The sequence below is a fragment of the Budorcas taxicolor genome, chromosome 24, assembly GCF_023091745.1.
Source record: "Budorcas taxicolor isolate Tak-1 chromosome 24, Takin1.1, whole genome shotgun sequence".
NCBI lineage: Eukaryota > Metazoa > Chordata > Mammalia > Artiodactyla > Bovidae > Budorcas > Budorcas taxicolor.
Window position 1 is genome coordinate 36,949,446 of NC_068933.1, and position 12,343 is coordinate 36,961,788.

Below are 12,343 nucleotides of genomic sequence, written 5' to 3' on the forward strand. Positions count from 1 at the left end.
AACACTTAGATGGATAATGTCAACAGGAAAAAATGAGCTCCCTCAAAACTCTCATAAGGAAGACGTTAGTGTTGATATTTGAAGAAAGAAATATTTTTTTCCATCAGAGGACTACAATAAACATGGTATGATTTTAAGTTTCCAAGTATTATGGTTGAATTATATATATCTTTCTCCCTTTGTTTCTGCCAGTTTTTTTCATTTATTTTCATGCTCTGTTACTAGATTCATATATGTTTTTATGTTAGAGCTCCATGATGGATTGGCCAGTTTCTCTTTCTTAAATTTCCTTATCTCTGGTAAAATTTTGTTTTAAAATCTATTTTGTCTAATGATAACATACCCACTCCAGTTGTATTTTGATTGTTGTTTGCAGAGTATATCTTTTCTCTCTTTTGCTTTCAACCCATTTGTATCTTTGAATCTAAAATGCATCTCTTATAGACAGCACATGTTGGATCGTGCTCTTTTTCATCCAGGCTGACACTCTGCCTTTTGATCGGATTACTTAATCCATTTAGACCTCATGTTATTATTGGCATTACATCTGTCATTTGCTTTTTTGTTTCTATCATGTCCTTCATTGTCGTATCTTATATTAAGTGAATTTTTCTAATGTCACACTTAATTCCCTTTAATGATTTTGAAGCTATATTTTATTTTCTTAGTGGTTGATTTAGAGCTTATAACATACAATTTAACTTGTCCTAACCTATTCAGATTTTTACTAACGTGATTCTAGTGATATAGGAACTTTACTTCCACGTAGGCCCTGACTTGTTGGCTCCACCCTTCTGAAATAGACTTCCTGTTCCATTAAGCTAGGTGAGGAGCAGACACTCAGAAATCTTTCTGTTTTTACCTCACGTGCACCTCTCCTTTCAGAAGTGTCCAGTGCCTCCAATTCCTGGCCTTTGTGGGGCCCTGCCAATGCCACCGACCAAGGGCTTTCTCCACTGCTGGCTTGGGTTTCATGAATTCAGTTATCACCCATCTGTCTCTCTTCTCGTTTCTAAAATGTTGTCCTTTTCTCCCATCATCTTTGCCCTTATGAGCTTATATAATTTTTAACCCCTTTTAGTATTTTAATGGAGTTTCAGTTGGATGAGAGGCATATTTTAACCCACCACTAATGATGCTAAAACTGAAACTCCAGTACTTTGGCCACCTCATGCAAAGAGTTGACTCATTGGAAAAGACTCTGATGCTGGGAGGGATTGGGGGCAGGAGGAGAAGGGGACAACAGAGGATGAGATGGTTGAATGGCATCACTGACTTGATGGACGTGAGTCTGAGTGAACTCCAGGAGTTGGTGATGGACAGGGAGGCCTGGCGTGCTGCAATTCATGGGGTCGCAAAGAGTTGGACACGACTGAGCAACTAAATGGGTGAATTTAACTCAGATGACCATTATATCTACTACTGCGGGCAGGAATCCCTCAGAAGAAATGGAGTGGCCATCATGGTCAACAAAAGAGTCCTAAATGCAGTACTTGGATGCAATCTCAAAAATGACAGAATGATCTCTGTTCGTCTCCAAGGCAAGCCATTCAATATCACAGTTATCCAAGTCTATGCCCCAACCAGTAACGCTGAAGAAACTGAAGTTGAATGGTTCTGTGAAGACCTACAAGATCTTTCAGAACTAACACTCAAAAAAGATGTCCTTTTCATTATAGGGGACTGGAATGCAAAAGTAGGAAGTCAAGAAACACCTGGAGTAACAGGCAAATTTGGCCTTGGAGTACGGAATGAAGCAGGGCAAAGGCTAATAGAGTTTTGCCAAGAATGCACTGGTCATAGCAAAGACCCTCTTCCAACAAGACAAGAGAAGACTCTACACATGGACATCACCAGATAGTCAACACCAAAATCAGATTGATTATATTCTTTGCAGCCAAAGATGGAGAAGCTCTATACAGTCAACAAAAACAAGACCGGGAGCTGACTGTGGCTCAGATCATGAACTCCTTATTGCCAAATTCAGACTTAAATTGAAGAAAGTAGGGAAAACCGCTAGACCATTCACATATGACCTAAATCAAATCCCTTATGATTATACAGTGGAAGTGAGAAATAGATTTAAGGGTCTAGATCTGATAGATAGAATGCCTGATGAACTATGGAATGAGGTTTGTGACATTGTACAGAAGACAGGGACCAAGACCATCCCCATGGGAAAGAAACACAAAAAAGCAAAATGGCTGTCTGGGGAGGCCTTACAAATAGCTGTGAAAAGAAGAGAGGTGAAAAGCAAAGGAGAAAAGGAAAGATATAAGCATCTGAATGCAGAGTTCCCAAGAATAGCAAGAAGAGATAAGAAAGCCTTCTTCAGCGATCAGTGCAAAGAAATAGAGGAAAACAACAGAATGGGAAAGACTAGAAATCTCTTCAAGAAAATTAGAGATACCAAGGGAACATTTCATGCAAAGATGGGCTTGATAAAGGACAGAAATGGTCTGGACCTAACAGAAGCAGAAGATATTAAGAAGAGGTGGCAAGAATACATGGAAGAACTGTACAAAAAAGATCTTCACGACCCAGATAATCATGATGATGTGATCACTCATCTAGAGCCAGACATCTTGGAATGTGAAGTGAAGTGGGCCTTAGAAAGCATCACTACGAACAAAGCTAGTGGAGGTGATGGAATTCCAGTTGAGCTGTTTCAAATCCTGAAAGATGATGCTGTGAAAGTGCTGCACTCAATATGCCAGCAAGTTTGGAAAACTCAGCAGTGGCCACAGGACTGGAAAAGTCAGTTTTCATTCCAATTCCAAAGAAAGGCAATGCCAAAGAATGCTCAAACTACCGCACAATTTCACTCATCTCACATGCTAGTAAAGTAATGCTCAAAATTCTCCAAGCCAGGCTTCAGCAAGATGTGAACCGTGAACTTCCTGATGTTCAAGATGGTTTTAGAAAAGGCAGAGGAACCAGAGATCAAATTGCCAACATCCACTGGATCATGGAAAAAGCAAGACAGTTCCAGAAAAACATCTATTTCTGCTTCATTGACTATGCCAAAGCCTTTGACTGTGTGGATCACAATAAACTGTGGAAAATTCTGAAAGAGATGGGAATACCAGACCACCTAACCTGCCTCTTGAGAAATCTGTATGCAGGTCAGGAAGCAACAGTTAGAACTGGACATGGAACAACAGACTGGTTCCAAATAGGAAAAGGAGTATGTCAAGGCTGTATATTGTCACCCTGCTTATTTAACTTCTATGCAGAGTACATCATGAGAAACACTGGACTGGAAGAAACACAAGCTGGAATCAAGATTGCCAGGAGAAATATCAATCACCTCAGATATGCAGATGACACCACCCTTATGGCAGAAAGTGAAGAGGAACTAAAAAGCCTCTTGATGAAAGTGAAAGAGGAGAGTGAAAAAGTTGGCTTAAAGCTCAACATTCAGAAAACGAAGATCATGGCATCTGGTCCCATCACTTCATGGGAAATAGATGGGGAAACAGTGGAAACAGTGTCAGACTTTATTTTTTGGGCTCCAAAATCACTGCAGATGGTGACTGCAGCCATGAAATTAAAAAACGCTTACTCCTTGGAAGAAAAGTTATGACCAACCTAGATAGTATATTCAAAAGCAGAGACATTACTTTGCCGACTAAGGTCCGTCTAGTCAAGGCTATGGTTTTTCCAGTGGTCATGTATGGATGTGAGAGTTGGACTGTGAAGAAGGCTGAGCGCCGAAGAATTGATGCTTTTGAACTGTGGTGTTGGAGAAGACTCATGAGAGTCCCTTGGACTGCAAGGAGATCCACCCAGTCCATTCTGAAGAAGATCAGCCCAGGGATTTCTTTGGAAGGAATGATGCTAAAGCTGAAGCTCCAGTACTTTGGCCACCTCATGCGAAGAGTTGACTCATTGGAAAAGACCCTGATGCTGGGAGGGACTGGGGGCAGGAGAAGGGGACGGCCGAGGATGAGATGGCTGGATGGCATCACGGACTCGATGGACATGAGTCTGACTGAACTCCGGGAGATGGTGATGGACACGGAGGCCTGGCATGCTGTGACTCATGGGGTCACAAAGAGTTGGACACGACTGAGAGACTGAACTGAACTGAACTGAGCGACTGAAATGAACTGAGAGGCCTTCCCTGGTGGCTCAGATGGTAAAGCGTCTGCCTACAATGTGGGAGACCCGGGTTCAATCCCTGGGTTGGGAAGATCTCCTTGAGGACGAAATGGTAACCCACTCCAGTATTCTTGCCTGGAAAATCCCATGGACTGAGAAGCTTGGTAGGCTACAGGCCATGGGGTCGCAAAGAGTTGGACACGACTGAGCGACTTCACTTTGTTTCACTTTCAGAGGCCTGTTTCCCGTGACTCTTGAGGAGAGATCCCCACCCCCCAGCAGGCTTCCCCCTTCACCTTGGCCATCAGAACCAAGTCACCCACCCAACCCTAAACCCATCACTGCAAAGAAGGTGGAACTGACTAGTGACTCAGAACCTAATCCAAGATGGGTGTTTGAGATCACAGCATCCACCCTCAAGAACCTTAATTAGGGCTTGGAAACACCAACTTCAAAACACTTACCCAAACTAGAAGACACCCTTTTAAACGCTGTGGTCATGTTTCACAGCTCTGCCTTTAGCAGTGAGCATGGGTGTTTATTTGACCAAGGGAAAGATCTAATGTGTAAATGCAATGTATGGAGATTACATTCATGCATAAACCAGAGAGATGGTAAAGGTAAGATAATTGTAAAGGTGCTCCACCCAGACAAGACCTGGAATCACAGGAAGAAAGCTTTAGAGCTTGTGGTTACATGGCCTGAATCCTGCTGAGTGGGCCAGTGACACTTTCCTTCTGTGTAAAGAGGCATTTTAACTGTTAAGGAGCTACAAGACAGGCTTAGGATAGCTCTCAAGCTAAATACTGAATCAAAACACTTCAAAGACTCCAGTCTTACAGTCATATTGATCTAACAATGGCCAAAATGGACTAGACCAAAAAGTTGGGTTATTTGGTTTACTGTGGAATTCATATATATATATATACGTATATGTGCATGTGCGTGCGTGTGTGTGTGCATGTGAGATGTATATGAAATAGTCATTTGAAAACCCCCGATTTTACTCTATGGGCTTCCCTGGTGACTCAGCGGTAAAGAGTCCACCCGCAACGCGGGAGACACAGGAGACACAGGAGACCCAGATTCACTCCCTGGGTTTTCAGGAAGATCCCCTGGAGGAGGGCATAGCAACTACGCCAGAATACTTGCCTGGAGAATCCCATGGACAGAGGAGTGTGGCGGGCTACAGTCCATAGTGTTGCAAAGAGCCAGGCATGACTGAAGCGACCTAGCACATGCAGTTTTATTCTATAAGACATTAAGTAGACCCTCTAACAAACTTAATCAAGTGACATTTATGTCTGAAATTAAAGTTTGTCATACATTAAGCTTTGGACTTAATATAAAGTCTTAAGAGAAGGCCAATTTGTTAAACAGAGAACATGGTCAAACTGCCTTAAAAAATAAGCAAGCAAAAAAACATGGAGGGGCATAGTTATTGAATTGCCTGCTATAAAAACCTTGTAGATTGAGAAAGAATATAAGGAAATGAAGAGGCTCCTTTTTTAAAAGAAGTGCTCAATAGGTTACACTTAAATTACACACAAAAAAGTAGTGCAAACACTTAAGTACTTTTCCCCACAAATGTCCCTTACCTTGATGTTAAAATATACTTTTCTGCAACATCCAAGTTTTTATGTACAACAAAATAAGGCATTCCTAAATATGCTGCTGTCATCAGCAAACTGATGAGTTTAAGGCCTCATCCTGGGGGAACTGACTCACAGTTTCATAGAAGAAAAGAATACAGGAAATCTCTTAAGCTTTTAAAGTTGATGGGTGATCTGAGAAAAGCAGAAACCTATATTACACTCTTTGGTGTTTTTTTTTTGAAAAAGATGAGTTTCTTTTAAGGCAACAAAACTGGAAGACAGTTGAAAATCCTGATCCGATATTCTTCAGCTGTTCATATCCTGGCTAATAGAGACAGAAAGACAGAGGACAGCCTGTACAGAATCCACCTGCTGCATTCCACAGGGTTCTTGAGGGAAATGTATGGTGGTGGGGAGAAAATGCTTACTATTTTTAAAAGCAAGCAGATATCTACCTTTCTACTGGCTTTTAATTTTTACTTATAGTTAATGTACAATGTTATGTTAGTTTCAGGTATACAGCTAAGTGATCTCATTATACATACACGTATAATCCATTCTTTTTAAAGAATGGACCATAAAGAAGGCTGAGCGCCAAGGAATTGATGCTTTCAAATTGTGGTGCTGAAGAAAACTCTTGAGAGTCCCTTGGTCTACAAGGACCAGTCAGTCCTAAAGGAAAAACCAGTCAATCCTAAAGGAAATCGGCCCTGAATATTCACTGGAAGGACTGATGCCGAAGCTGAAGCTACAATACTTTGGGCACCTGATGTCAAGAGTTGACTGATCGGAAAAGACCCTGATGCTGGGAAAGATTGAAGGCAAAAGGAAAAGGGAGTGACAGAGGATGAGATGGTTGGATGGCATGGCCGATTCGATGGACAGGAATCTGAGCAAACTCCAGGAGACAGTGGAGAACAGAGGAGCCTGGTGTGCTGCAGTCTGTGGGGTCGCAAATGGTCAGACATGATCTAGTGACTGAACAACACCAACGAACCATAGATTTGTTTGCTCTGTTGTGAGAGTCTACTTCTGTTTTGTGAATAATTTCAGTTGCATCATTTTTTTTAGATTCCACATATGTGATATCACGTTATATTTGTCTCTCTCTGACTTACTTCACTTAGTATGATCGTCTCTAGTCCATCCATGTTGCGGCAAGTGGCATCATTTCATTCTTTTCTATGGCTGAGTAAAAACATTTAGTTTTCAAGCCTGTTGCTCTAGGCAAGGGCTGCCACACAAACACCTTTAGAGCCAAGAGGCAAAGGGCCGGACTGACCTGTTCTGGCCCCGCCAGGCTGCACACCATCCTCCTTGGCCCTGTCCCTTGGGTCACATGGAATGAAGTTGTCAGTATTTCTGATTGTTCAAAAGAAACACCACATGCCATTTCTATATGATCACTCTTGATTTTTAGTTTGGACATGTTAAACATGTAAAACAGTTTCTGGCCCCACAAAACATACCTGCTGGGCAGAATCAGATGTAACCCTCGATTTCTTCACTTCTGCTCTTGGGGGAAGCCAAGGGGAGGTTTGCTGAGTCACTCAAGAAATCACATCTGGATTGCAGTGCTGAGCCAGGCTGCACTGCCTGGCTGCCCTTCGTAACCAAGTAAGATAAAAGCTTGAATTCTGTGCAGTTTGGGAGCCAAGAAACAGAGAGAAGAAAAGCTCTTGGAAGTGAGCATGAAAGCAGATTTCAGCACCTGGGGAGAGGAAGGTGCTGAGAAACTGGTGGTGATAAGACAGCTGCAGATTTACTCTGTGTGTAGTGAGTCTGCATGTTGTGTGTGGTGTGTATAGGCAGTGTATGTGCAGTGTGTGTTGTGTGTGTGTGTGGTATGAGTGTGTGTATGTGTATTGTGTGTATGTATTTATGTGCAGTGTGTGTGTAGTGTGTGTGTGGTATGTGCAGTGTGTGTTGTATGTGTGTGGTATGAGTGTGTATATAGTGTGTGAATATGTGTATGTATTATATGTGCAGTGTGTGTGTAGTATGTGTGGTGTGTGGTTGTGTGTGTGTTGCATGTGTGGTGTGTTGCGTTTGCAGTGTGTGTAGGTGTATATATGTAGCATGTGGTGTGTGTATGGGTGGTGTGTGTGTGTATGTGTGGTGTTATTGTGTGTATATAGTGTGTGAATATGTGTATGTATTATATGTGCTGTGTGTGTGTAGTGTGTGCTTGCATGTGTGATGTGTTTGTAGTGTATGTGTATATATGTAGCATGTGGTGTGTATGTGTGGTGTGTGTATTATATGCACAGTGTGTGTATAGTATGTGCGGTGTGTGCTTGCATGTGTGTTGCGGGTGTGGTGTGGTGTCTTTGCAGTGTGTGTATGTGTATATGTGTAGCATGTGGTGTGTGTATGTGTGGTGTGTGTGTGTGGTTGCATGTGTGTTGCATGTGTGGTATGTTTGTAGTGTGTGTATGTGTTTATACATAGCATGTAGTGTGTGTATGGGTGGTGTGTGTGTGTATGTGTGGTGTGGTGTGTTTGCAGTGTGTGTGTGTATGTGTAGCATGTGGTGTGTGTATGGGTGGTGTGTGTGTGGTGTGGTGTGTTTGCAGTGTGTGTGTGTGTATATAGGATGAGGTGTGTGTATGGGTAGGGTGTGTTTGCAGTGTGTGTGTGTGTGTGTATATGTAGCATGTGGTGTGTGTATGGGTGGGGTGTGTGTATGTGTGTGTGTGTATGTGTGGTGGGCTGTGTTTGCAGTGTGTGTGTATATGTAGCATGTGGTGTGTGTATGGGTGGGCTGTGTGTCTGTGTGGTGTCACTGCGCGTGTGTACACGCAGGACGCGCTTGCTGCCACACCCTTGTTAGCATGGACCAAGCGAGCCTGTTTCACCCACGCATTGCAGCAATGACACCAGGAGAGTAAAAGCCAGAGTGGCCTCCTTGAGAAGTTAAATAAGTTTTGAAAGAAAGTGTTATTATTAGGAAGTGCCTGCAATGCAGGGGACCTGGGTTCAATCCCAGGATTGGGAAGATCCCCTGGAGGAGGGCATGGCAACTCACTGCCGTATTCTTGCCTGGAGAATCCCATGGACAGAGGAGCCTGGTGGGCCACAGTCCATAGGGTCGCACAGAGTCGGACACAACTGAGTGACTGAGCCCGCACATACCAGAATGCAAGTGTTTCAGCTAAAACTAAAAGGAAAATAAAGGTTTCAGCTAATTCATTTTACTCTGGAGAGCGACATGTTGATTATGGGACCTTTAAAGGAGGCATCTTTATGTGTCTTTCAGAGGCTGCAGATACCAGGCTTCCCCTGCCACCTACTGGTTGTTGGTTGCAATTTAAAGAAAAATCTAAGACTAAAGCACCACAAACACTAGTGTGCCAGCTTTTGAAGCAAAATACCATCAGTAAACCTTGAAATCTCCTGTCTCCCCCTCCCAGACTGCATCTCCCTTCTCTTCGGAAGTATTCATTAGCTTGATTCATATGTATGCCATCCTAACGCACTTTACAGTGCACACACACACACACACACACACACGTGATGTTGGTGTTTTGCATGTTTTTATAGTGCACAAAAATATCCAGGGTCACACAGAGTCGGACACAAGCGAAGCATCTCAGCACGCATGCACGTCTCCTGTAGGCAGCCTATGACAGTGAAGGGTTAGTCGCTCAGTTATGTCTGACTCTTTGCGACTCCATGGACTATACTGTCCACCATGCCTTCTTCCAGGGGATCTTCTTTCCGACCCAGGGATCGAACCTGGGTCTCATGCACTGCAGGCAGACTACCATCTGAGCCACCAGGGACAGCTTGTACCTGGAGCTTATTTTTCTTATCCACTCTGACAACCTCTGCCTCTTGACTGGGTTGTTTAATCCATTCATTCACATTAAATTCTATTATTGATGTGGCTGGATTTTTTTGGCCAGCGTTTTGCTTTCTGTTTTCTCTCTGTCTCAGGCCTGATTTCTCTTGTCTCTTTCTGGGGTGCTTGCTGTGCATATGTTGGTCTAATAGTTCTCATCTCACAGGTCTCCTAGGCTCTGTTCACTTTTCCTCAGTCTTTTTTCTTTGTCTTCTTCAGACTTGGGTCATTTCAATTGTCCTAGCTTCATGCTTGCTGAATCTTTCTTTAGCCTACTTAAATCTGCCTTTGAACTCCTCTAGTTAATTTTTCATTTCTCTTATTGTACTTTTCAGCAACAGAGTTTACGTTCGGTTTCTTTGAAGGTTTTCTGCTGCTGCTGCTGCTGACACTTGAGTCGTGTCCGACTCTGTGTGACCCCATAGACGGCAGCCCACCAGGCTCCCCCGTCCCTGGGATTCTCCAGGCAGGAACACTGGAGTGGGTTGCCATTTCCTTCTCCAGTGCATGAAAGTGAAGAGTGAAAGTGAAGTCGCTCAGTCATATCTGACTCTTAGTGACCCCATGGACTGCAGCCCACCAGGCTCCTCCACCCACGGGATTCCCCAGGCAACAGCACTGGAGTGGGGTGCCATCGCCTTCTCCGTGAATGTTTTCTACCTCCTGACGTTTATATTTCGCTCAGACATAGTCTTACTTTCTCCATACCTTCGTTGCTAGTTCTTGAGCACCTTTAACACAGTTGTAAAGTCTTTGGTAGGTTAGCTTTCTTGTCCTTCTCAGGGAGTTATATAGGTTTATTTTTTCCTTTGCTTGGAATGCCTTTTTTTTCTTTTTCTTTTTGGCTTTCCAGGTGGTGCTAGTGGTAGAGTCCACCTGCCTGTGCAGGAGACACAAGAGAAGCAGTTTGATCTTTGGGTTGGGAAGATCCCCTGGAGAAGGGCATGGCAACCCACTCCAGTATTCTTGCCTGGAGAATCCCATGGACAGTGGAGCCTGGTGGGCTACAGCCCATGGGCTGCAAAGAGTTGGACACAACTGAGTGACTCAACATCCATGTTGCTGCAAATGGCATTAATTCATTACACTGACTTTTTAAATGATTTTTTTGTTGTTGTTGAAAACTGGACATTTGAATCTAACGATGTGGTAACTATGAGAATCAGATTCTGCTGACAAAATCTTGGCTCTCCGCGCACCAATGCTGAACAGAAATGCGGAGAGAGTTATGGAGAAGAAAGAGTGACCTTATTTCTTTGCTAGGGATCACAGTAGGCTAGAGCCCCAAGAACTGGGAGAACTCTCTGAAGAACAGGGAGTTTATATAGTCAGTTCAGTTCAGTTCATTTCAGTCGCTCAGTCTTGTCTGACTCTTTGTGACCCCATGGACTGCAGCACGCCAGGCCTCCCTGTCCATCACCAACTCCCGGAGTTTACTCAAACTCATGTCCATCGAGTTGGTGATGCCATCTAACCATCTCATCCACTGTTGTCCCCTTCTCCTCCTGCCTTCAATCTTTCACAGCATCAGGGGCATTTCCAAGGAGTCACTTCTTCACATCAGGTGGCCAAATCAGGTGGAGTTTCAGCTTCAGCATCAGTCCTTCCAATGAATATTCAGGACTGATTTCCTTTAGGATGGACTGGTTGGATCTCCTTGCAGTCCAAGGGACTCTCAAGAGTCTTCTCCAACACAATTCAAAAGCATCAATTCTTCGGTTCTCAGCTTTCTTTATAGTCCAACTCTCACATCTACACATGACTACTGGAAAAACCATAGCTTTGACTAGACGGACCTTTGTTGGCAAAGTAATGTCTCTGCTTTTGAATATACTATCTAGGTTGGTCATAACTTTTCTTCCAAGGAGTAAGCGTTTTTTAATTTCATGGCTGCAGTCACCATCTGCAGTGATTTCGGAGACACCTCCAAAATGAAGTCTGTCACTGTTTTCACTGTTTCCCCATCTATTTCCCATGAGGTGATGAAACCAGATGCCATGATCTTAGTTTTCTGAATGTAGAGCTTTAAGCCAACTTTTTCACTCTCCTATTTCACTTTCATCAAGAGGCCCTTTAGTTCTTCTTCACTTTCTGCCAAAAGGGTAGTGTCATCTGCATATCTGAGGTTATTGATATTTTTCCTGGCAATCTTGATTCCAGCTTGTGCTTCATCCAGCCTGGGATTTCCCATGATGTACTCTGCATGTAAGTTAAATAAGCAGGGTGACAATATACAGCCTTGACGTACTCCTTTCCAGATTTGGAACCAGCCTATTGTTCCATGTCCAGTTCTAACCATTGCTTTTTGGCCTGCATACAGATTTCTCAGGAGGCAGGTCAGGTGGTCTGGTATTCCCATCTTTTTAAGAATTTTCCAGTTTGTTGTGATCCACACAGTCAAAGGCTTTGGCGTAGTCAAGAAAGCAGAAGTATATGTTTTTCTGGAACTCTCTTGCTTTTTTGATGATCCAACAGATGTTGGCAATTTGATCTCTGGTTCCTTTGCCTTTTCTAAATCCAGCTTGAACATCTGGAAGTTCATGCTTCATGTACTGTTGAAGCCTGGCTTGGAGAATTTTGAGCATTACTTTGCTAGCGTGTGAGATGAGTGCAACTGTGTGGTAGTTTGAGCATTCTTTGACATTGCCTTTCTTTGGGGTGGCAATGAAAACTGAACTTTTCTGGTCCTGTGGCCGCTGCAGAGTTTTCCAGATTTGCTGGCATATTGAGTGCAGCACTTTCACAGCATCATCTTTGAAACAGGTCAACTGGAATTCCATCACCGCCACTAGCTTTGTTC